The sequence below is a fragment of the Astatotilapia calliptera genome, chromosome 15 (assembly GCF_900246225.1).
Source record: "Astatotilapia calliptera chromosome 15, fAstCal1.2, whole genome shotgun sequence".
NCBI lineage: Eukaryota > Metazoa > Chordata > Actinopteri > Cichliformes > Cichlidae > Astatotilapia > Astatotilapia calliptera.
Genome location: NC_039316.1, coordinates 20,623,732 through 20,650,125, shown reverse-complemented (window position 1 = coordinate 20,650,125; position 26,394 = coordinate 20,623,732). Strand labels below are relative to the sequence as shown.

The window sequence follows — 26,394 nt, the reverse complement described above, 5'->3', positions numbered from 1 at the left end:
ACACACACACACACACACACACACACACACACACATATATATATATATATATATGTATATATATATATATATATATATATATATATATATATATATATATATATATATGATGTAAGTTTGTTTGTTTTTTTTCCTTTTTTTTTACATAAGCCTCATTTGTTTTTTTGGATTTTTTTTTGTATATCAACAGAAAAAGCCACGCCTTCTGTCAGTTGATGTCTGTTAATGACAGTTCCAGTAAAATGCGATGAGGTGATGTCATCATGAACTCAGAAGCTCAAACAGAGACATGAAGATAAGCTGTAACTTGACTTGTTTGGTAAAGGTATAAAACCTCAGGGCAGTAATTCCAGTTTGAGATGACAAAATCTGAGAATCAGTGACATGCATATGATGTCTGGCAATTCTGCACTTCTTGCTATGATACAAACCACTGCTGCCAGCCTGGGGTATATGTTTGCTTTTATTACACCAAATATTATTTTATTTCATTTTTCAGGCAGATTGGCCATCATTGTGAAAGCAGAGTTAGAAGAGATGGGTATACATTTCCGTTGGATTTCCGTTGGATTTGGATCCTAACACAGCGTCTGCTTCTGCCTTTACTCACCATAATCAGCTCAGCTCGCAAAACTTTGGTCTTGGCAAACAAAAGCTCGACCTGATTATTGTGCGTGCGAGGAGGAAAATTAGATCATTTACCAAACAGTACAAAGCATGTTAATGAAAGAGAGTCACAGAAATGTGATTGCAGGCAGCGGGAACGTTAAAGTGAGCTCTATCATTTGCACTCCCAGCTGAGGTCGCACCTCCAATAACGAAGCTGGCCAGTTTCCCCGGCAACCAGCCGGGAGGAAACAGTTGAGAGTAATTCTGGTTAAATGAAAACAGCTCAAATGGCTCCTTGTCTTACCGTCTGTTTTTTCTTTATGAGCCTCCCTCTCTCACTCATCACAGAAGAATCAGCCATTTTAAAAGACGGTTATTATTGCAGAGAAGCACGACTTCTTAAATGAAAACTCTACTCTTGCACAGATAGTTGAAATATTTTCAACTATTTTCAACATTTTTTCTACACAAACTGCATTTTTAAACAGTTTTCTTGACTTTTTTTTTTTTTAATTAAAGTGACCTACTGTACTTTTCCTTATTATCTGCCATATAGAGTCTGTTAAAGTTGTGGATGCTCATATTAAACATGGCCAAAGTTTCAAATAATGAGGTCAGTGTAAGTTCAAATAATCCATGTGGCAGAAGTTTTGGCTTCAGACTGGTCGAAATGCTCCTTTTATGCTGAGTGATTTGACGACAAAGAGAGGATGTCCTTATATGGACATCTCTGACTATCTTCTTATTGGGGAGTTTTTCCTTTCCGCTGTTGCCACGTCTTTGCTCATAAGAGGTTGTGTAATTGTTGGGTTTTCTCTGTATTATTATAGGGTTCTTGCCGTAGAATATAAAGCATGCTGTGGTGACTGCTACTACTTTTGATATTGCAATAGGCAACCAGTCACTAGAAGCTGGCTTAAAGGGCAAAATGTCACCTGAGCTATAAATTTATTTATATTACTGAGTTTTAAATATCTTCATAGATAATCACTGACTTGTCAAAATTGACCTCTATTCATTGCACCCGAAATGTTTTACCTAAACTAGCTCATAAATTACTCTATTTTGTGCGCAATGACTGGATGTCATATATTATTTTACACTATCCGGTCGTTAAGTGATGACGTGACGAATCCTACTTCCGGGCCTAAAGTAGTCTGCGTTTAATATGGCTTTTGTGTTGTTAACATGTTTAATGTTTTGTATTTTCTTCTATTTAATCTCAAAAAGCTCCTAAAACAGTCAGTGATCACCGTTGACCTCCCTCGGCTTTTATTACCGCTAATCATTTATTTAAGCTCAGTTTTTAAAACCTTAGGATGTAACTACAGCCCAGCGCATGCAGCAGTATATGAATGACTAACCTCGTATTTTGGATGGATTATCTCAGTTGTTCTCCTGGCTGAAGTTTGGTCCTTTTACAGCATGCTGCCATGCGATTACATTTGTTCCTGACCACCGAGAACACTCACTTTAACTTTTATCGAGTGGAAAAAGGTTAGCTTGTTTATATTATGCTAACATAGCTGTGTCGCTAGCGGTCACGTAGCACATCATTATATACCAGCTAGCCAAACTCCAGTAACCCTACAAACGTCACTGCTGTTTAGTTTCCTGTCTTCATTTATGTTGGAAGTGAGAACAGAGCTGTACGTTTGAATTTGTTTCCAAAACCCCGCAGTCAGGACATGCTATATTGTATTTCGATAGAAGCTAGCGAGCTAACTCCCTGCTAACTTCTAACTCCGTTAAATGTCATAAATTCCGTTTTCATGGATGCCTGGATGTTAAACTCAGTTGTTACACCTGGTAGAGCAGACACTGATCATTTTATTAAAGATGAAAGACTTTAGACAGTTTTTCAACTCTCAGTAATGCCATAGTGATCGTTTGATATATGGACCTGCAGCGGAGTTTAGGCCCAGACACGGCTAGTGACGTCAGACTTTGCGACCGGGTAGTCGCGATATACAAGTACACAGTGGTTATTAGGTTTGTGGATCCTACCTGGTGCAACCGTTTGCTTTCTGGTCCGTTTATCAAGTCCACAAATTGCCCCTAGAGGAGAAAGACAGATGACAGAATTAGAGCATGATGGCACTCTTATGCAAAACTGCCAGTTTTAAACACACTCTGTGTGCTACATGCATACAAATGGCTGCCTCCTGCACTGGAGTCATGCTGATTTCTGACATATTGCCAAATGCCCATGCAGTCTGTATCGCAGTACGGTTGTGAAAAAAGCCCCCCACTGGACCGACAATATGAACATGGCTGGGGGATGTTTAACCCACCCACTGCCCAAAGCCACATTATCACCAAGATGTGACCCGCAGTATTTGCATAGTTTTGGCTTAGTGCTGCTTGTCCTGTAGTTCAAAACAGGAGAATCTTCAAAAAGCATGCAAATTTCCTTTTTGGCAGAGAGTTAAACATGACAATCAATATTTTTGTTCATCTTTGTCGATTAGGCTACACCCAGCAAAACCAGACATGTTATAAATAATCAAAATCTATGGGGGGCCTTAGAAATACTAAAAACGGCATTTGTATCACACTTGTCCTAAAAGGCCGGTCATCTGCATTTGAGCAGTTAAAGCAATATTACTCTCTTTTTTTTTCATTAGATTTGGCAATTTTATATATGCAGCTTTTCCTTTCTGAACGGCTTCTTGGTCCACAAAAAACTGCCCTGGGGTTTTTTCAAAGATGACTGCCAAGTGGTGAGAAAAAAAGAGTAGAAATAATAATATTTCCCTTACAGCTCACTAATCTACAGCTCACCAATTAAAGCAGTTACACTGAGTCTATTTCATGCCTTTTAAACTGATGTGTAAAAATGATAAATTACTGTTTTAATTGGAGTATTGCTGAAGAGTACTTGGTAACCTTCAGTTGGTCGCCTAACAAACATCCAATGAAAATTATTTCCCTACAGCAAATAAGATTTTTAGTTTAGATAGATTAACTTTGTGGCAACAGTTTGGGGAAGGCCCTTTTCTGTTTCAGCATTACAATGTCTCCAGACATGAAGCCAGGTTCAAGAGGAAATGGTTTTCAAGTTTGGTGTGAAAACACTTGGCTGACATCAAGGCCATAAAACACTTTTGGGATGAACTGGAATGCGTGTTGTCAACCAGGTCTTTCATCCAGCAGCAGCGTTGTACTGAACCAGATTAAATCCCCGACTGAGGTGGGGAGAAGTTTATCCCAGGAGACCGACACCACACCTACCGCCAATTTAGAAACACCAGTTAACCTAACAAGCATGTCTTTGGACTGTAACAGGAAACTGGAGCACCCAGAGGAAACCCAGGCAGGCACATGCAAACTCAAAACAGAAATTTCTCAGCCATCTAGAAGGACAATTAATCTTCAGAAACAGTGGCCCCACATGAATCACAAGCCCCACTCTCCTTGATGAAAGTTCAGTGTTGCAGGGAATTATTACTTTCTGGCCGTCTCACCCTCAAAACACTCGGCAGCCTTGCTTTGGTATAGGATCATAACCAAAATACAACTAGTTGGCAACCAACTGAGTCAAGTGTCCAATTCCAAAGAGAGCCATCACAGACCAGACTCATCGGCACAGACTGACTCAGTCTGACTCCAGCGTGTTAACAGTTCTTCTGCATTTAGAAACTAGACAGCAGTTATTTTCAAAAACTCTTGCCCACAAGACTGACTGCAGTCCATCTGAGTTACACAAGGCACCCTGTGCAACTGCCTTGCGATCTATATGCAATCCAAAGATTTAAGGGAATCGGCAATGACTGATTTTTTCCTAGTTCTAAGGAGGTTTCTGTCCTATATTTCTTAATATCACTGAGCAAAGAGAGCAAAGGGTCTGCGCACTTATAAATTAATAAAAATGAGAAATAAGTCATTAAATATACTAAGGTGTCGTTTACCATAATTGGCAAGCCTGCCAGGTGAGTGCGTGGGAAACAAAAGTGCATTTGTGTTATTTCAGCAGTTACTGACAATTGAAAACTGTTCAGGTTTGAGGACGTCTCACATTTTCAGTCGTTTTTGAAGGTGAGAAAGTTATAAGACACTCTCGGCGCATGAATATCAGCGTAGAATTGAAATGGGTGTCAGCTAAAAACACACAGCAGCAATGCTTCTGTAATATCTTCAGAACAGCAGAGGTGACATGCTGATCCTGTGGTTTGTAATCATAAATTCCTAAAAACACGTCTTCAGTAGCTGAAGTCTCTGCTGCCATCTTAGAGGATTGGGAACATTTGACACTGCCATATCAAACCCCACAATGAATCCAGCAATAAGCAAATAAAAACACACGACATTCTGTCTTAGAGCTTCAGATCACTCATGTCATCTGTTTGTCATCTTGATTTTCGCTTTTCTTTTGTCACTTTTTTCTTTGGATGTGATGTTTTTCCATTGTTTTATTTTTTTTAAGCCCACTGGGGTTTCTGTTTAGTCTCACCTGCTGAGATTGGATTTTTTTTTCATCCCCAGATATTTTCTGAAGTGTTTTTATCTTTTGTATGGATATGCAAATCACTCACCCTAAACCTACAGTAGCAGCTGTCTCTGTGTTTTCACTGTGATAATATCAGACTGGGCAAACAAAGCCTGGGAACGGCACACCGATACCAGCTAGAGTGTTTAACGAAGTTTGTTCTTACAGATTTGCATTAACTTTTGATGAAAAACACAGGTTAGATTAAGCTGTAAAAGTAAATATCAATGCATAGTTCAATTATTATGATTTTTAAAAACCCAGACATTTGTGGTAGATCTTTTGTAATGAGCTTTAAGGGGGAAAAACCCTCATATGGATTACACATAATCAGTTTGCAATGTTTTTCTCATTCGAGTAATCATTTTTTAATCATTTTCATCATAATTTACCATTTAAAGTTTATCTGCTTACCCTAAATCTGTCCAACCTTCGTCACTTGGATTGACTACATTTCCCAAAATGCCTCTGGACACCCCCCAGAGAAAATGCCAGGGTTCAGCAGGGTTTTACCTACACTTGGACTCATCAGTGAAGTATGAAAGTGAGAGTTTCCCAGTGAGAGAAAGTGAGAAGTTTTTAATTGTGCAAACACTCATTGCAATGTATTCTGGTTCGGGTTTCGTTTCTGTGGGTGCAGATATTTAAATACTCCCGGTATGACTGCAGAGCGTCGGCACAAAATAGCGGCAGTAAATTCTGAGTGACTAACATCAGAAAGGGATGTATGTTGGTGTTTGAGATCACAGATTTTTAATCATTTTAAATCATATTATCATACTTAGACATCTAAGATTTAAAAAAAAAATCAATACAAGCGAGCGTCTGGGTGTTAATGAAAGCAGGAGTTTGACTGTGTCATCTTACTTGTGAAGTAAGAAATAATTCCTACTACACTCATGATATGAAAGACTTGTATTTACTATTTACTGTTCACTGACCACTTTATTAGGTACACGTTGCTAGTACTGGATTACACACCCCTCTTGCCCCCTCGTGCTTTTCCCTTTTTTGGTGAGCTGGTGTGAACTGTAACCTCAATTTCCTGTTCTTAGCTAACAAGAGTGGCAGACAGTGTGGTCTTCTGCTGCTGTAGCCCATCTACAGTACTTCAAGCTTCAATTTGTAATGCATTCAGAGATGGTCTTGGTTATAACAAGTGGTTATTGTGGCCTTCTTGTCTGACCTCTGACATCTACGAGGCATTTACGACTGCTGTTCACTGGAGATAGTTGTGTGGGAAAATCCCTGTAAATCTGCAGTTTGATAGTAACAAAAAGTCACTTAAATCACCTTTCTTCCTTATTCTGATGCTTAGATTGAACTTCAGCTTGCAGGTTGTCTGGACCATGTCTACATGCCTAAGTACATTGAAAAGGGAGATGGCCTCAGAAAGGAGCTGAAACTGGTTGGGATGAAGTACAGGGCTGCAGCAAGACTCGGTATAAACAGTCCAAGAATAAGAAGAAAGAGCAGCATATAGATCACCTTTAAATCTTTCCAAATGTCTCCAAAAACTGAGAAAATATGCCAGTAAAACTGCATATAAGTGTAAGGTGATCAAATTCTGTCTGATCACAAGTCCAAAGGCATCCAGTGTACAGTTATAGAAGACATGTTGGCAGAGAAGGTGTTGTATTTGATTTCAGGCCCTTATAGCATACAGTGTCATGACAGAAAACAGCAGCTTTTACAATGATATTCAAAATTATTCAACTATAGTTTAAGTTGTCAAATTGGCAGTGTAGAGTACAGTAAAGGAGAACAGGATGACGGTGGTGTCATCTGGGATTTCCTGATTACAAAACACTGATTTAGCTCCACTGTCTGATGCATAAATGCATGAAGTGAGACTAATTACAAGCTGCTGAGAAAGTAGGCCAGTTTGAGTAAAGGTCTCTCTTTCTCCTTCTCTCCATTTATTTCTGTAGCATCGCTATGTCCATTTGAAAAGCCGCAAACACACACGCAAAAACACGCACAGCCCACAGCATGTTCAGCGCCTGACTTTGCGTAAAAAGAGATTAGATTTCAATATCAGCCTCTTTTCCCCTCCCTCTACCTTTTTGTTTAAAAACCTGCAATATAACTGGCTGATATGGACCAATGGACAATAAAGAGTTCATCGCTGATTGGCTGAGGGACAACTAATGTCCCAGCACATGACATGCTCGCACACTGTTCTCCTTTTTCCCTTCTTTCTTCACCTCCTCCAGTCCTCCACTCCTCCACGTGTATAACGGTATGAAACTAAACCACTGTGGAACGATTTATCTGGTACACCCAGTCAACCACCTCATTAGGCTTTGTGTGTGCATATGTGTGGATGTGTCTTAATAATTCACCCGTCGCTGTCAGGACCTCGGTCACCAGAGCGCTCTCAGGTTCCTTTACAGCTCTCAGGTGATCGCACACACTCACACACACACAGGGAAAAATTGTGCAATTGCATTCAAAAGCAGCACAATGCAATGAGATAAACTTTATACGAGTTCAGTGTGCCGTTCGCTGAGCGCAGTGTTAGCGTGCTGTGGGTGCATTATGTTGCAAAGCAAATTGTGCACTTCTTTGTTAGTAATAATCCACTCTGAGGTATCTCATACAATGGTAGTACAACAACAGAGTGAGTGAGGCAAAGGACAACAATATACAGAGTGGAACAAAGTTCCTATTGTCAAATCTTTTCTCATGGAGTGAAATCCAGCAAGGTTAAATGATATAATCTGAATATCAGCGGCTATTTTTTCACTGAACTATGACATGTGGAATGTATTTTTTGGCAGTAAAATATGAAATATGAGAACGAACTACTAGATGTAACCCTATTTGGTTCTCTTTCAACTTTTCAAACTGTTTATCAGTCAAAAATACAATATTTACTCTTTATATTAGGGTCTATAGGTTCATGTGCACGTGCATGCTTTTACCAGCGAATCAGTTCCGAATGAACACCCTGCACACCAGTGAGTCCCAGCTACAATGAAAGCTGTGTGCATCTGTATGTGTGAAGGGGTTATGTCTTCACACCATGCCATACATCTGCAGTCATTTCAAATTCTCCAGCTATGATGTGTGCACTGTGATAATTGACAGCAAATGCTAACCTAACACGTCTGCAGCGAACCGGCTGCAGCACAGTCAGCGGTGAGACAGACGAAGAGACAGGAGGAGAGGCAGAGCGCTGCAATAAGAAGTATGTGAAAAGAAAAATGGAGGTTGTCAAACAGACATTTGGAATTGAATTCTCTGAATTCTTGTGTTGAATTCCAACTATTCAAAGTAATTTAAGCCTTGCTATTGTTTTTTGAGCCAAACCGGACACCGTGAGTCCAAAGTTCCTGCTGCATGCATAAGACTTTCTGGACAGTGGCATCTTGCAGATAAATGTAATGTAATCAGATGAGGATTCTGGTCACAGCATGAATATATGTGTGGCCACATGACAGATAAGAAATATTTATTACATCTATGGCAAATCCAACAAGGAGACATGTTTGAAAGCCTTGAAGAAAACTGGACATTGAGTTTTTCAATTTGAATTTTGAAATAATGGTTAAGAGATCCTTTATTATTTGGCATAATTCTCCCACTATTTAAATTTAAAGCTGTAAAGAAGCTGTTGTGTAAGATTAACAGTCTAAACGCTGTATTTTTAAACTCAGTATAAGCCCAAACTTTTGAGGTGTGGAGGTTTTTCAGAGGACTGTGACTTCTGTCTGCTAAACATTTGGTTTTCAGACTTTTTTGTTCTCCAGGCAGAACAAGAGAAAAGCCTATGTGAATAATAAAGTAGCCCCTCGCTTATCTGATCTGGTCTTCTTTGATTGTATTGTCATTCGCAGCCACTTTTGACAGCCCTTCAGTGGAATCTGGACCTATATCTTCTTATCAGACACTTCCACACATTGTTCTTCTGGTTCATATCCAGTGCTCTTTTGAAGCAGTTGAAGGGATGTTTAGTTTCACAAGTGCCTTTTGAGCTATATGCCATATGTTATCATTCAAGAGCCTCCACAATAGCTTTTGCAATACTGTCTATGGGTAATTTCTCCTTTAGGTGGTGGGTCACACTTGTGGTTAGTTGTAATTTGCCCCACAAAAGAAACAAGCTGTTTACCGTGTTTGCAAAGGCCTTTGATGAGCCATGCCATCACCTGGAAACTGCACAAGCAGCCTGGGTTTTTTCTGTGACAGAGGCTTTTTAGGGGAAATGAGTTAAAACAAAGGAGAGACGCAGTGAATTTGCAAGTCATTCATAATGTTTTTCGCAGTTATACTTCAACAATAATGTATGGATTTCACAAAATCCCACAACACCTCACAGAACACCAGTCATCCAGGAACCACGGCATGACGAAAAGTAGCACAATCAACTGCTTCACTGAGTCTGACTCAAATTCCCACATCAGGCACTGGTGACAACAGCCGAGCGGTTGAGCCCGTTCGGTGCAGCTCTACTCCGAGCTGCTTTCACAGCTCTTAACTCTTCTGTTCATTATCCAGTGAAAGTGTCGAGCGTGCACGATGCTGATTGTCAGCGTGTGAGGATGGCATGGGTAAATCTCCAGAGAATTCACAGTGAGCGCGTGTCATTTGTCCAACCTCCCGGACCTTCTAACCAGGCACCCCACTGCTGTAGTGAAAGAGTGTCTGAAGTGGACTACTTCCTGCTGTGTGCTGCACGTGAGAAACGGCATCTTTGATAGTAGTCCTGTGCTGATTCTAACAACAAACGGTCAGCAGTTTAAAGGCACTTCCCAGTCACACAGCAACAAGTTCCATTTGTGTCTTTTTGCTAGTTTGTGACTTAATTGTGATTTAACATCAAACAAGCAACAAGTGAAGAACGGTATCCACGGCGCTGTCTGCAACCTTTCCTCTCTCTTTCATTACTTGGTGGGAACATTTGATGGCACTTACACTACTGTTATCTTCACTTTACTTTCACTTGTCTGCTAAAATTAAAGGAGTGAAGAATAAATACATTACACAGTTTAAGTTTTCTTATCTTGTTTCTGTTACGTGTTATTTCATTAATAAATGTATTGATTTCTTCGTTACAATTCCTTCTCTGTTTTAGTCTAACTTTATGTTAAACAAGAAAAATATATATTTCCGTCCCTTTTTCTTGAAGTTAGAGTCAAAGAAGACTCAATATCAGTATCAGGCCTGAGAAGGTCAGAACAGTACATCACCAGACGTAATTTTAATGTCCTTGAATTTATACAGTGCTTTCCTAGTCTTACTGACCACTCAAAGCACTTTAAACAATTACATTTTTAGCCGTACATTCATACAGCACTTTATTCTACACACTTAAAGCACTTGATCTTATTCATCATCATCTCTGACCAACATCCGGGTCGCTTGTAACAACCTTGTTACAACTAAAGAAAGTTGCACTGAATTTTTTCGTTTTTGGTGACTGATTGTGAATCGCTCACGATCATAACAAACTGGTCGACCTGAAGTTGAACAAGCAACAACCTCAAACTCAAGTTGGGAGGCAACTTTCAATCTGAAGGCAATCGCGCAGGTCGCCTGGTGGAAAGCAACTTGTCGCCAAACATTCGCGGTCTGATTCAGACAGACTGTGATCACTCTTAGGCAGCTGGTTGTCACCACCATCCTGCAGCATTTGCATCACTATTTATGATATGATATGTTTTATAATCTCCTTTGGGAAATTCGCTGCGGACTTAACTGCTTCCCAGGAAACATCTTAGCAAAGAGTCAATAAACATTAAAATAAAATAAAAAATAAATGAATCGACAAATAAAGGAAAGTAGTCTATTTATAATCACAAACACAAACCACTCAACTTAAAGGCAACGAACACATATTGCACAGATAACTTCAAAAACTGTTATTTAAAATCTTTATTGAAGCTAAATGATTTTTTTTAAATTCTTGGGTTGTAATTCCAGGACTCTATTTTGGGATTTATGGAGGAATTTCATAGTTTCATTTTCTAATCTTTGAGATCCTGGAAGTAGTTATCGTCAATTTCTGTTCAATGTGTATTTCTGTGTATGTCAACACCAACAGTGAATTGCTGTATCAACACAACCAGACTGCATGTAATTGACAACTTGACCCCAGTCAATTGCAAACTGATAGCAGATGAACTCTGTCTTATTTCCATGTTAACACATTAAAATTGCGTTGAAGAAGGCAACTGACTACAAGTGGTCACATGCCCAGTCCCATTCTTCAGAGCAACCGTTTCAAAGGCAATGAGATTACACGTTCATTGCACACAGTTGCCATAATTTTTGTTAGTGTCACCAACCACTGGTTGCCCTAGGGTGACTATAGCATAATGTACATCTCTTCAGGAAGGAACCAGAGTACCCAGAGGGAGCCCATGCAGTCACAGGGAGAATAACACTCTGAAGGCCCCACCCAGATGGGGTTCGAACTAGCAACTTTCTTGGAGTGAGGTGACTGTGCTACCCGCTGTTATTGTAGGTTGTTACATATGTAGCTTGTCGTTACATAAGCTCACACTGCTTCACCGACATAAATGACTTTCCAGACAGCTGCTGCTTAAATCTGGCATACTGATCCATGCAGGCAGCTGCCCTTGAGCCAACACCGCTGTTACGGCCAAGCCACCGGGCTATCCATAGGCTTAAGAATGGTGTGTCCCAAATGCTAACACAGCAACTTCTAAATTAAAATGCTCCTGAAACTGTGCCAGCCCTGGCACAAGCATGATATATGTCAAAAAAAATCTCCAAGACATTAAGCCAAGGACTGTTAGCACTTTATGAACCTTTTCAACTCCGCTGCGTGCTGCTTGTACAAGGGTAGCTTGCTGTATGTTGGGAAGACATAAGAGTTCCCACAAGGCCTAAGTAATAAATTAATTGAATGTTTAGTGCTGAAAGTCTTCTCACACCTCATGCATGTTCTCCATACGCCTGTCCTCCCTGGTAACAGTGTACTTGTGTGTGTGCGTGCCTGGATGCTTGCTCCTACGCAGTAGCTACACCGCGATGGCCATCTGAGGTGGCAGTAGGACAGATGGTACGTAGGTCGGCCTTCCCCCGTGCACGCTCTCAAACATCCATCCATCACTGACACGTGCACGCACAGAGTCAGCAGCATGTTCCCTGACAGCAGAATACATACTGTAATCATCTCTTCAGCTGCAGGCTACAAATGCCACCAACACCATGAGCACATTCAGGACTCACTTCTGTGGCTGCTTTTTCCTTCTGCAGCTTTGACTGGCGGAAAAGAGACATTCATCTGCAGTTATTCTTGCCATATTTCTCATTATTTCACAGTCTCCAAAGCTTTTTACTGTTTCTATAAATAGCATGCGCATGGTGTCCATTGTAGTCTAAAATTAGCCACCATCCCTGAACAAAAAGATAATAAAAACACACAAATGCATTATTTATATAAAATTGTTATTGATTCCACTTTTGCAATTTGACTTTTACTTTTCATTAATTATGAATCTATAATTTCTTTCACTTTTGTTTTATACTTTTTTTTTTAATCTTTCTTACAATTTATCATAAAATGTTACTTATTTGATAACTGCATGCTTTTGTAGAGAAGCTCTTTGTTTGAACTTTCTGTCACACATTAAACATCAAACAAATGCTCTGAGATCCACAAAGTCATATTGGCTGCAGCTTGGCTGCATGCTGCCCTTCAGCTGTTTCAAACCTGCACTTCAGACCTCACCCTGCCAATCATGTGCACTGCTGTGAGTGTCCTTGAGCAGGATCTTACCACCTGTTGCATGCAGTTGCGTTTGACCCTGATCTTTGACCTCTGACCTAATGGAACCCAGCCTGCAGAGATGACCACTACGAGATGATAATGTAAATCTTCTTTGGAAATGGAGACAGGCTAACATATTTTCCAGGAGAGTACAGAGGGAGAGGGAGAGAGGGAGTGAGAGCAGGAAGAGCGGCAGGGCCGAGCCGTTAGTCGCAGTCTCCCCGGCTGGGGCCCCTCTCTATACGGCAACACGTCATGGAACATTCCCGGAACCAGCCAGCGCACCACCCACCATCTCTCTCTCCCTCTCATACACAGACACATACACAGAGGAAACAAACGATGAGCATATGAGATAAAGTCACCCCCATCCGAAAAAGAAATGGCCAGTGTTCCCCTATTCGTTTTCGGCAAGCACAGTGTAAACCAACGCTTAGGTACTGTAGCAACAAGAGTCGTTTGTGACTCTCTGAGGAGTGTCACACTGATCATACTGTAGCAGCAACAAGGAAATACCAAAGAGTGCGCGGAGGTCACAGCTTCAACTCACTTTTGAACATTCCACGCGCGCTATAGAGTGATTAAAGAAGTCTCACATGAACGTCAGAGAGAACTGCAGGTGAAGGTCTATTAATCAAACCAACCTGCCGTGGGTTTGTGCTAAAAACAAATCAACCTTCGGACGCAAAAATCACACCAATCACACACCATCCGAGCTTCCACTTTCATCGCTTCCTATCCACCAACACGTACCCTCCCTCTCTTCCTCACTGTCTATCTCTTCCCCGGCCTTGCAACCAGCCTGGCCGGGCAGGCTACTGCAAATTCCTCAGGATATTACGCAACCTGGGTAATCTGCATGCAATGCAATGCGTGCCCGGGGTATTCCCCCAGCATAGCCTTGCCTTTATAAGCTAAGCAAAAGCTCAAGTGCCTTGAAAAGATGCCATAAATGTCCACCATGGCGCATAAAATCCCACTGTCACTGTGATGTGTGTGAGAATATGATCCGTAAGCTTTCGTTTTCCCCTCTCCGCTCTTACCTTCTGTCTGCGCTCCGGCTGCGCGTCTCCGTGCGAAAATGACAACAAGCAGCCCGGTGACAGCAGATCCGATTCCGGGCGAGCTTCGCTCGTCGCTCCGCTACAAACAGCCAGGGGGTGGTTGTTAGAAATCCACAACAATCGAGGGGGGAGCGCTGGAAACGCCGCAGAGAAGAAGCCGGCGAGGAAAAGTTGCGCGTAAAATTGGAAGGAATCCTCTGCGAGCGGATTTCTGCTGCCAGAGCTCCACTCCTGCAGTCAGACAGACAGTAAATGTGTGCGTCTGACTGTGTTGTGAGTGTGTATGTGTGCGTGTGTCAGGGTGAAATCAGGAGACACATACACACGCACACACACACTCATACGCACACGGGGGTTATTCCAAGCGCCACTTCCCAGAATAGCAGCATAGAGGAGAGTGAGAGTGAGAGAGACGGAGCGGCAGAGAGCGAGGAGAGAGGGCGTGTGTGTGTGTGTGTGAGTGTGTGTGTGTGTCCGCTTGCAGGCGCGCGTCCGTGCAAATGTGTGTGCCGCTGTGACGTCGTCGGATCCCCCAACGCGCAACCAGGGCAGAGGGAGGGGAGGGGAGGAGGAGCAGTGGCCGAGGAGGAGGCTCTGTCTGCCGGCAGAGAGAGAGCAGGATTCCCCGGTCACCTCTGGAGCGACCTGTCTGTCTGACTGCCTGCCTGTCTCCGTGCCTTCTTTTTGCTTGCACATCCATAGATATATAGTAAAACGGAACACATTCAAAAGCATTATTTGCAAATTGTACTTCAAAATCTAGCACATGTCGTCGTATTAAAAAAAATCAAATATTTCTATTGTTTACAGATGGCACGACCTTATTGAATTATAGATGTCCACAGATATTATTAATATTATATATGTGTTTGTTTTATTTCATCTTCTTACCTTTTCTTATGGGTTTACTACACAGCTGGATGCAGGGAACATGTCTTAATTCCCCATGGCAGAAAATTAACCCGTTCACCTCATTTCCCTCTTTCTCTAATACAGTGTGTGCATGCAGTCACTGCTGGAATGTTTAGGCTCCCGCATGTGCAGTGTATTGATTTGATTAAACGGATTAATTGAGAATTATCGCTGGTAGCAGACACATATGGGCCTACCATGGGCTGTTTTTGACGCAGGGCATGGGATTAGCATGGACCAGATGTGGCCCAAATGTCTCACCTGACTTGACACTTGGCTGGACCCAGAACCAAGAGTATGAATGAGGGGCTGCATGTTTTGCCACTCCTCTACTTTCATTATTATGCATGTACCTTCTGGTTGAGGAACAGGATTGAAACCCTTAGTTTGAAGTTTTCACCTGCAGAACATGAAGCTTGTTTTCTCATTCAATCTCTTTTCCCACTACAGAAACATTTGGAGCTGCTAGATGCTGGTTCCACCACTAAATAGAGCATTGGAGAGATAAACAGAACATCTCATTATTGCTCAGCCTTGTTTGCTTTTGGTAGCATGAGCACAAAGCCTGAAAAATTATTTTCTTTCTGCTTAATGGCACAGATGCTACTGTTTTTTGTTATTTTAGCTGTTACTGGTTAGCATGGTTTATAAAGTGCATTCTTCTTCTTCTACAAGACCTACATCATGAGTAATTGATCCCTAAATCACACACTTTGACTGAGTATTGCCTTCACCACGTTTGCGAAATTAGAATGTTTGATTTTAAGACAGGGGACTTAAAATCTTAGTCTTTCAGAGAAAATAGTTTTTATCCAAGCAAAATAATGGTTACAATTGTAAAAAGCAATTGTAAAAGCAAGCTTCCACACAGGCTTCAGTATGAAAGCTAAAGGCAGACCGGGGCATGTGATTAAACAAAATATATGCTAATGTCAAAGTAATGATATTTTTTAAACATTTCTTGATGCACACATTTCTACAGGTCTCACAAAGCCTGTTCTAAAGCCACTGGTCAAGGCTATGTGAGACGTGTTAAAAAATAACAGGAGAAACTCTTTGGTTGTGTGGTTTACATGAAGAAAAGTAGCCGTCTGCCATGGCATTGACTGCACAGAAAATAAACTTTATATCTGACTGGTCCATTTCCTGTGCTGCTGTGCTCCATCATTTTGAGATTTAGCTGGCAGGAACATATTTGGGTGTGGTCACGTGCTTCTTTCAGTAATTTTCTGTGGTCTCTGTTTGCTGTCGATGTCTCTTGTATCATCTTAAAGACAGATGGATGCACAGCCAACTCTTGGTAAAGAGGCTCTCAGTCCTGCACTCTTTTCACATCGTTTTCCTTCAGCATCGGCTTTCTCATCTGGGCATTTGGTGTTACCTTCATACTGACCATTAAGCTCTTAAACATTTGACTCAGGCATGCATCAGTGCTGACTATACAGCAAAAAACTAGGTGGGCCAGGAGTTATGCAGACTCTAAATTGCAACATGGGTTGAATTACAACGGAGTCTGTTTTGACCTACGTGACCTATTTTATGTACGCAGTGTTCTCTCTATCACTTTATACTCTATCTTTAATTGTTCGTGAATGAGTGTTGTGTTTTTTTCATTCTTATGTGAGTTTGTATTGTTTTACTGTGCTTGTATTTGATTGAGGAAGCAGAGGGTGCGTGACCTTCCCACCTGTGTGGAAAAGAAAATCTTCATCAGAATTGTTCATGACTTTTAATTATGCTGCATCCGTTTTACCAAAATTATGTGCTCAGCGTATACATGTTAGCAGCAGTCCTTTCTGCTTCACAGTAGTCTCTACAGCAGGGCGTGGCAGTAAAAGAGTTAAGGAAGGAAAAATCTGAAGCTGCACCAGTCAAACTGGTAGCGCTAAAAAGTTAAGACTTCGGAGGGAAATCCACATTGGAAATCTGATGTAAGTGGAAACCCATTTTAAACCTATAGCATAACTAAGTTATTACATTTCTGGTGAGGTGCATGTGGAAGATTAAAAGGAGTTTCTGGTTCGATTTCCCACAGACGTCACAGAAGGCACAAGTCTAAACGTGACTGGCAGGAAGAAAACTTATTGTCTAAACAATAAAAATAAAAGATTTTTCCTCACTGTCATTTTTGACTACACTCTAACTCACTCTCTAGTGCCAGATCAGTATCTGGCACTATAAAATGCTTGTCTTATGGTGATAGTTCTGTCCGTTTGTGTAGGTTTGCTTACAGAGAGACTGCAGAAAGGAGTTTCAGCCGTAGCAGTAGGTTGAATCCTGATTGGTTGATGAGCTGACCAGAGCAGGGAAGGAAGTGACAGCAGAATTCACTGGGAATGGGAGAAGTGCAAAAAACGTTAGTTTAAGTTAAAAAAAAAATACAGTGTGAGAAGTGGAGGCAGTGGCTGCAGTGGGCACTTTTCATTGTTTTAAATGCTCGGTTTCGATTCAGCTCTTTGTGTTTATAATGTCACTCTTCTCCACAGCTGACTGATGGACCAACAACAGTAGAAGCAAGAGTAACCCGTACTTACTTAGAGCTAGTGTCCTCAGTCGAGGCCAAATGTGGCCCACAAGAGAGCTGCATTCATTCCTATCTGGGATGTGCCATAATACAGTGAAATCTGTGTCTACACTATGGACAGGTCACAGGAGACAGTAGACAATAGCAGCAGCAAGTTTCCCAGCCACTTTAGCCTAGTGTAGCATGACAAAGGCATGGTTTAGGCTCATCTGATTCACTGCAGACTACATAAGGAAAAGGAAAAATTGAATTCTAACCTTAAAGATCAAGAGCGTGTGTCTCCTTAAGCCACACAAGGAGCTTGATGCTTCCACAGGAAAGGGACCAGAAGGCTGAAGACTCTGCCTCCCATTCTTCTTTTGGAAACTGCAGGAACCACAAGCAAGCCTGCAGTCTGAGAGCAAAGTGCTCTGATAGAATAATATGTCACTATGACGTGTTTAGGATTTTTGTGTGTGAACAGCAAAAGTGTTGGTTGTTTGACTTTATGTACTTCAGGACTGAGGGAAGCCAGCCAATCCTGCTGCACAATACTTATGCTCAGCTAAGCTGACTGGATCTTGGCTAAAGCGCCATATGAAGTGACATTAATCTTCACGTATTCCTAATAATGTTGAACTGTTTTAGGGTTTGACTATGTCAGTTGCTTTTGAAGTTCAGAGTTACATATTGCCAAGAGCCAACATCACATGAAACTAAAACTGTAGCTACTATATTCTAGTTTTAGTTCAGAACACTCTGCCGGTGTTGAACAGTTTGAAAAATAACCATAATGATGCCAGAAGATGACCGTGTGCTAATGGTTATAATCATGTTTCTTACCACTGAAAATCCAAGAAAGTGAGTGCAACAATTGTGCATCAATCTGGTGGCTTGCACTATATTTTTAGGTGGGCCCTTAGTATTCACACAATACCTACTCTGGCTCCTTTCATGTGTAAAACACATTTGGAAATACAGCAGAGCTCATTTAGGCAGCCCTCCTGCTAATAAATTAGGCTTGTTAAAGCCTCTTTTTTTGAATGTGGCTATCTCTTTGTGCTATTAAGTTACATTAGGCTGTGCAAGTGCCTTTCAGTAGCAGGTGGCAGATTTTATAAATGACTGGACCTTGTACCTGCAGCTTCACAGGTTTGATGCCTCTGACAGGTACAGCATTAGCCAAAGACACGGGCTCTGACGTAACCATTCACTCTGACAATAAACAGGTCAGGCCTTTTGCACAGCCCTCAGACATCTTCAAATGGCTCCCATTTTACCCGGGAACACATAATGACACATAATGGTCTGATAATTGTCTCGATGGCATCCGTCCTTTTAGAGAAGTTACCCAAGGTGAGAGTGAAAGAGAAAGAGGAAAAGATCTTGTTCGGCAAAGATGGAGCCATCAGTGAAGGGACTAGAAACACTGTGGGGGTTTTTTGTTTTTTTTTCTGGTCAAGGCTTCGCTGGTGCCCACAGCCGATAACACCGTGAAAGTTTTATCTCAACGGGTTGTATTTGTGGCATTATTATTTCAAGGCCTACAGTAAAGAAACCAACATATGACTGTCCTGAGTCACATTTCAAGCACTTTTCCTGTGGTAATAGAGCCACCAGAAGAAGCAAGTGATTTATTTCTAATTTGTTTTCCAGTGTTCCAGGACATAGTGTTTGTCTGGAGTGGTGTGAATTTTGCAGAGTGTGAATCCCACCTTCCGCTCACAGTTGTGATGCCAGTTGCTCCCCTGCAATTCCAGCTATTCAAAGAACACTTGAGTTCTAAACAAACAATCGGCAGTCTGAGATGCCGAGAAGTCATCAGAGACTGATTTGGTACTGACTAAAAAATCAGTTACTCAAATTTGGCTTGCTTTATCATCCACTTTGACGCTTATGGGGAATATAACGTAATACTGCATTCAGTAAGACTTGATATAAACACCTGAGACCTCATAAGGAATGTGTTTACAAAGGTCAGAAGTAAAAAGAGACAAGGATTGTTTTCTCATAGACTTTGCAAAGAAATCCTTTTGAAACTGGAAGAACTGGTTTGAGGAACTCCTGAATTGTCTTTGCTTTTTAGGCCCAGTAGCTATGATCATCTTTTATATAAAGTTAATAATATGACTGATCATTTATAAGCTAAAACTAGCAAAACGGTTTAGTAAATTGAACCCAAAGATGATTTAAAGGGAACATATTCCATTTATCTGCATCAGACTGGTGAGAAGTCCATGGTGTACCCCGCCTTTCTCCCTATGGCAGCTGGGATAGGCTCCTGGATGAATAGATATCCACAAATTTTTTAACTTCATATATTTTTTTCATGCGCTCTACTAAAACAGCTTTGCTTAATTCACTTCTGCTCCCTTTAAGGCCGCCTTCCTTTTAAGCTAACTCCCTTCTGATTGGCAGCCCCTCACAAGCAAAACATTTTGAGTAATGGGTGGGGCTTCTGTGCTCACCAGTAGAGCTGTGTTTCTATGACGACCATATGACAGAGCAATGAAACACCTGAGCTTTTAGTTTACATACGCTGACCTCATTTTAAAACTTGTTTAATGTCATCATTGATTGACCTTTCCAACATATATTTAAAACAGAAAATAAGAAAAAGTATAGCAGAACCTTCTGCTATCATGAATTATTCAATTTTTCATTTGATTTGTTTCATCATTTTTTTAGTCATGCTACTGGTGTAGAGACCTGGAAGGGGGAAAAACATTGCTACATAGGACAGTCGGTGGAGCTACTTCAAAAGCTGGTCGATTTTCCATCTGTATAAAACTATAAACATTTATGACACCTCTTCACAAAAGGAAAATATAAATAAATTAGATCTGAAAAAGCTTCAAGGTTTGGGCAGTTGCAAGCAATCGTGAAAAATCTGTTCTCTGATGAGGCTGCAAAAAACCCCAAAAAAAACAAACTACATTGATAAATATATAAATACTCGGGGTGCAACAATGCTTTATCGATATTGAACCATTTGATACAGTGCTTTCGGTTCGGTACGCATATGTATCGAACAATGCAAAATTTTTCAACTTTTCTTCTGACGATGCTGTCTGTGTTGACAGCTCAGTGGATCTGCGTTCGACTACTCCGCTTAGGCTGCACTGTCGAGCGCAGATCCACTGAGCGCAGCGCAAGCTAGCAAGACAGAAGCTAAGTTCGTTGCAACATGGCAAATTGAACCTCCCCTACCCGCCTTCAGATCTGAAGACTATTTTGGTCTTCATGTGAAGTATGACCCTGAAGGTAAGCGCGTCATGGACAAAAGTAAAACAGTATGTTGGATGTGACACGCAATGCTCAATTACATGGGTGGGAACTACTGCGTTAGCGCAGTTTGCTCGTTAACGTGTTGACGCTGTCCAGCCCCACACACGGGGCGATCCGCGGTAGCTCGTTAACGGAGATTTGTCGTGTTTTAAAGCAAAGGTGAGCGCTTCAGTGTTTTGAATGTTAGTTTCAGTGGGTCCTGTGGTTAGTGCTCTAAGGCAGTATAGTGACAAGGCAGTAATATCATGGTTAGGTGTCATGACATGCAGTGATGTGTAAATGTCCAGGCCTTTCTCGTCATTTTTTAGTGATTTGGAGGGCTAGTTCTCCAGGTTTTCTGATGGTATGATGAAGTTTTTCTTTGAACATTTTTCATCTATTTTCACTGACATTTCAATCATTCAAGCATTATAAAGGAGCCTAACACAGTATGTTTATCCTAACAAAGTACCAAAGAGCTATTAGCTGAAAACATATATATCTTGCAACAGCTCTCGCATTGCGCCTGGAAAGAGTTATCCATGTTTTGGTCAATGCAGACCAGACAGGATTTATCCGAGGGCGGCTTGCATCTGATAACATAAGACGGCTGTTGCACATCATAGATGCTGCTAACAGCTATCAAAATCCATGTGCAGTATTTTCACTTGATGCAGAAAAAGCCTTTGATAGGCTAGAGTGGGACTATATGTGGATGGTATTAAAACACTTTGGGTTTAAGCAGAAATTTGTTGCTATGATTCAAACACTATATCACTCACCTCTTGCTAGTGTCTTAACAGGGGACCTGGTCTCTCCCCCTTTCACGCTGCAGCGTGGAACAAGGCAGGGTTGCCCTCTCTCTCCTCTCCTGTTCTGCCTCTCTCTAGAGCCCTTAGCACAAGCCATTAGACAGTCCACGATTTCTCCCATAAGAATTGGTGGTCATAATCATATCATATCTCTATATGCGGATGATATTATTCTGTTTTTGGACAACTATGAGACGTCCATCCATCCATTGATTAAAAACTTTGACCATTTCAGCTCTCTATCTGGCTACAAAATAAACTGGTCGAAATCTGCTTTGATGCCTTTGAACGATAAAGCTACGAAAGTTTCCTTACCCGGTTGTGTTCAGATCAAAAGCACTTTTACTTATCTGGGCATTTCAATTCATAATAGTATTCCAAAGATAATCAAGGAGAATTTTACTACTATGCTAAATAAGATCAAATCCGACTTTCAAAGGTGGGACAATTTAAAAACTTCGCTTCAGGGTAGAATCAACACAGTAAAGATGAACATACTGCCACGGCTTAATTTCCTTTTTTTTATGTTGCCACTCTCTCCTCCTCTAACTTATTTTAAAGACATACACTCTGCGGTGTCTAAATTTATTTGGAATGGCAAAAGGCCTAGGATACGTTTGTCAACATTGCAGCGGCCCAAATTGTTTGGTGGCCTGGCAGTACCAAACTTTGAGTTTTATTACTGGTCATTCCAAATCAGGGCGCTTAGTACGTGGGTCAACCCAGAGACTACTACTGCGTGGAAAATGATCGAATCCGCCAAGGCAGCACCGCATAGACTACAAGATCTTCTGTTTGCTAATGTTCCCGCCAATACGCTCTACAACAACAACGAATTTGGACCTATTATTGCCAACTCTATACAGGTATGGAGGAAGATAGAACGGCGGCTGGGTGCTCCAGTTAAATTTTGTAAAAGCTCACCACTCTGGCATAATTTAAAGTTACTATGTGGCAGCCGACCATTTGTTCAACCCTCTTGGTTCTCACTCGGGATAAACCTTTTTGATGATCTATTCAACGCCCAAGGCCTTTGCTCATTTCAGGACTTAAGGACACGTTTTTCTCTTCCTGCATCTTCTTACTTTGTATATCTGCAGCTCAGATCCGCTTTAAAAGCATACGGTGTCCCCTGGGACTCTCCTCTTCCCTCTCATCCCATGTTGGACTGGATCCTGCCTAAATCTGGCAGACCCTCTGTTTCCAAAATCTACAACAAATTAGCTGAACATGGTATGAAGTCCCTGCCCATTGAATCTATTTGGGTCAGGGAACTGGGAGAACTACAGGTTAATATAGACTGGCATACAGTGTGGTCTAATCTGAGTTTGACTTCTAAGAACCTGGCGCATCAATTAATTCATTTCAAAACCATACACAGAACATACATTACGCCCTATAGGAGGTTCCAGATGAAACTACAGGCTACATATTACTGTCACATCTGCAATGATTCATCACCTGGCACGTTTTTGCACATGTTTTGGGACTGTCCTGTGGTATCCGATTTTTGGGTCTTTGTGAACTCTGTGTTATCTGAGGTACTGGAAGTTTTTTATGTTCCCAATCCTGGTCTTTGTCTCCTTAATGATACCTCTGAAATCTCCTTAAAACAAATGCAATGCAAAATGTTGTTCGCTGGATTTACATCCGCAAAGAAGACTATTACAAAGCAATGGTTCTGTCCTGACATTTGTATGGAATCATTCTGGAGACGATGTCTTATCCGTGTTATTGGTTTTGAACATACCACAGCAAAATTAAATAAAGCTCGACCCACGACTGTTGACGCTTGGAAAATCTTCTCATCCAGAGTTATCTCCTGGAAGAGGCAATAATTGGTTTTAACTTTGTGTTTTTGTGTCTTTTCTTTGCTGTCCCTATGCCTTGTTTGCTAATGTTTGCTTTGCTACTGCAGTTTACAGTTGTGCTGTATATGTCTGTACCCCCCCCCCCCCCCCCCCAACCCCGTTTTAAATCAATAAAATGTTGATCACAAAAAAAAAACATATATATCTCAGCATGGTGTGCAGTGTGGTCTTAAAGATTTTGAGAAAACTGGACAAGTGGAAGAGAAAAGTTGTAGGCCTACATATCCACAGCAGAGGAACAGTATCTGAAAGTCATACCATTATGAAACTGGGGGGAAAAAATCCACGAGCTGGACATGAGAGATGCATTTGGCTCTTCAGCTGATTCATCTAATGCTTCATCAAAAATGGTCTCAGTGAAAGGATGTCTGTCAAAAAGCCATTCTAGTTGAAGGGGGGAAGGAAGAAGTGGCTGAGGTATGATAAATTACTGGAAGGAAAATCAGCCCAGTTCTTGTAACTTGAAAATCAGGTCCAGTGGAGAGAATTAAACATTTTTGGTTCAAATTGTTGTCAGTATAGAGGACATCAGGAGAGACATACAAAAGTAAATGTCTACATCCATGTGTAAAACATGGTGGAGGCTCTGTCATGGTTTGGGACTGCATTTTACCCAGTGTTGTTGGACATTTTGTCAAAATTGATTACATTTGAACACATACAAAAGCACCATCAGAATAGCTTCACTTTTCAGCATGACAATGATCCCAAAAACACTCCCAATGCAGTAAAAACATACCCAGATTGAAGAAAACTGAAATTCAATTCATGGACTGGCCTCCCCACAGCCTAGAGTCTAACTTCATTGTAGCAGAGTGGGATCATCAAAAGGCAGAAACAGCCCAAAACAGCTTTGAATGTCCTTCAACAATCCTGGAGAACCGTTCCTGAAGACTACGTCAAGAAATTACAAGAAAGCTGCTAAAAGAGTTCTGGCTGTATTGAAGAAGGTGGTCAGACCGAATATTGTTGTTATTGCTTTATATACTAAATTTCCATATCTGTTTACACATGTTTCAAAAATTGCCGCATGTACTTCCCATTTTCCAAGCAACAATGTAAAGAAGCGATGGGTGGCTAAGCACTTTCACACAGTACCTCATCTGATCTGATCAACACTGACTTCCAATGTTAGATTCAATGACCCAGCATTGAAAAACCTGAGTAAAAGAAGGGATTTGGGCCGGGAGAAGTATGTTCATACGTGCTACACATGCTCTAAGCTACACTTCGCAAGGGTTACTCGTTATTGCGTCTGATTTAAGAACTATCCAGCATTTGGCTGAACATCATGTACCCTGTCATAATAGCTGGCTTGCCTCGTCTTGTTCTCCATGTGGGCGTTCCTAACGTGATAATGATGTGATGTCACAGGGGAACAATGAATTGTTTACTGCCACACTAGACAGACAGACAGACAGATTTCTCTCTTGGCCTGTATACATGCTTATTGTTGCTTTGTGTTCCTGTTCATGTGTATTTGTATCTGTGGGTGTGTTTGTGCCGGTTACAGATAAGTGGATTAATGTCTGCCATCTCCCATAAGAGGCTCATCGGGATATGACCTCATCACCACTGGCCCCGGAGTCCCCATGGCGACACCGTGGTAACACAGCACCATGGTGACAGGGAGCTGGAGCATTTTCTGATGTGACAATTTGCATCTGCTTTTCATACGAAGCCCAGCGGGAAGGTGAATGCAGTCTTGGAGACCATGCAGTGTTTTTCAATGTATACTGTACAAATATTGTATACGTACAGAAATGTTTGCAGGATTTCAGGCCCCAGTGCCATACATGAACAAAAACACGTGGAAAACACTTGAATGCCATTAGTCGATCTCTAGCAAATGCCTTCGTATGACTCACAGCTTTAATAATTTGTTTTTCTTTCAAGCCAGCTGCCGTTTTCATGTGGTGGATATGTCATTCTACTTTAATGAAACACATCAACATCTTTTGATTATACACTGTTCTTCTGCCATGCAGTACGCCTCTGCTTTGAAAGATAATTTAAAAATAAGAGGGGAAAAAACAGGCATCACCTGCGATATAAAAAGGAATAACATTTACCAACCCTAGAGCTTTTTAGACGTGGATTTTAGTATTATTATTATTATTAATTAATTTATTTTTTTGCTCTTTCAAAAATGTAAATTTAGGGTAATCGAATGGATTAAAATTGGAATGTCTCCATATACAATAATACAAAAGCATTTATCACACATGGCTCATACTTTTTTCTTAAATTATGTGAGATGTTAAAGAAAAAACTGCTTTTCATGTATGTTATTGGTGGAGCAGTCTGGGTCAGTATTATTTTTAATTATCATCATCATCATTTTAGCTTCAACTTGCTTCCACATCCTGCTGAATATAAAAATACTTACCAAAGAGTTAGAGTAACACAGAGTGAAATGTCTGTAGTACACAGTAGACGCTTCTTTTCTATCATGAAAATCATTTAAGTGTTTTATTAAAAAGTAACAAAAATCTTTCCACTAACATTTCACAGCAAACTGACACAGCTGACGTTTTATTATGAGATTCTGAGTACAGTCAACGGAGAAGTTCCAGTTTTACTTTATCTTTGTTTTGGTTTCCATCAGTTCCTGAGAAAAATATCATGTTTTTGTATTACCAGTTTTGCATTAGTGTACATTTGCGTAATCTAATTTCTGTTTCAAAACCAAAACAAAGACTGTAGCCCTCAAAGATTTGAGGAGAGGAAATAGAGCTGCGACTCATTCATCAGACAGAACGTTTTGTGATCCCGGTGACTAAACAAGTCTCAGAGGATTCTAGCAAAAGTCTTTCACAACAGCTACACATTATTTTAAATGACCTTCTGATGATTACAGGTTAACTTTTAGAGACTATTTAGTGTCAAGCATGACATCAGTTCAGGTACAAAAGCACAAAGTCAATTTCAGCCCACTGTTACTGTAAAGAAGTTGTGTTTGCTTGGCTCTGCAAGCCACTTTACAACCCACCTCATTTTTGGCTCCACCTTTCCATGGTGTATCTGACTTAATCTAAATGATATCTGTGGTCACTGAGAAGCTCAGAAGCTCTCCTCCAGCTCATCAAGGGGAACATGGAGTTGCCCCCAAGCCAGCAAAGA

The 26,394-nt window shown here is 41.0% G+C and overlaps 1 protein-coding gene across 3 annotated transcripts in view; it reads right to left on the bottom strand.

Moving 5' to 3' along the window:
- Window positions 1-14,212, bottom strand: part of hivep2a (HIVEP zinc finger 2a) — a 122,501-nt gene extending 108,289 nt beyond the window's left edge. For all 3 annotated transcript variants that reach the window (XM_026142554.1, XM_026142552.1, XM_026142555.1), the window contains exons 1-2: window positions 13,886-14,212; window positions 2,617-2,667 (exon numbers count right to left, since the gene is read on the bottom strand). The gene's annotated coding sequence lies outside the window, so the exon portion shown is untranslated. The remainder of the gene's footprint in view (window positions 1-2,616; window positions 2,668-13,885) is intronic.
- Between the last annotated feature and the right edge of the window lie 12,182 nt (window positions 14,213-26,394).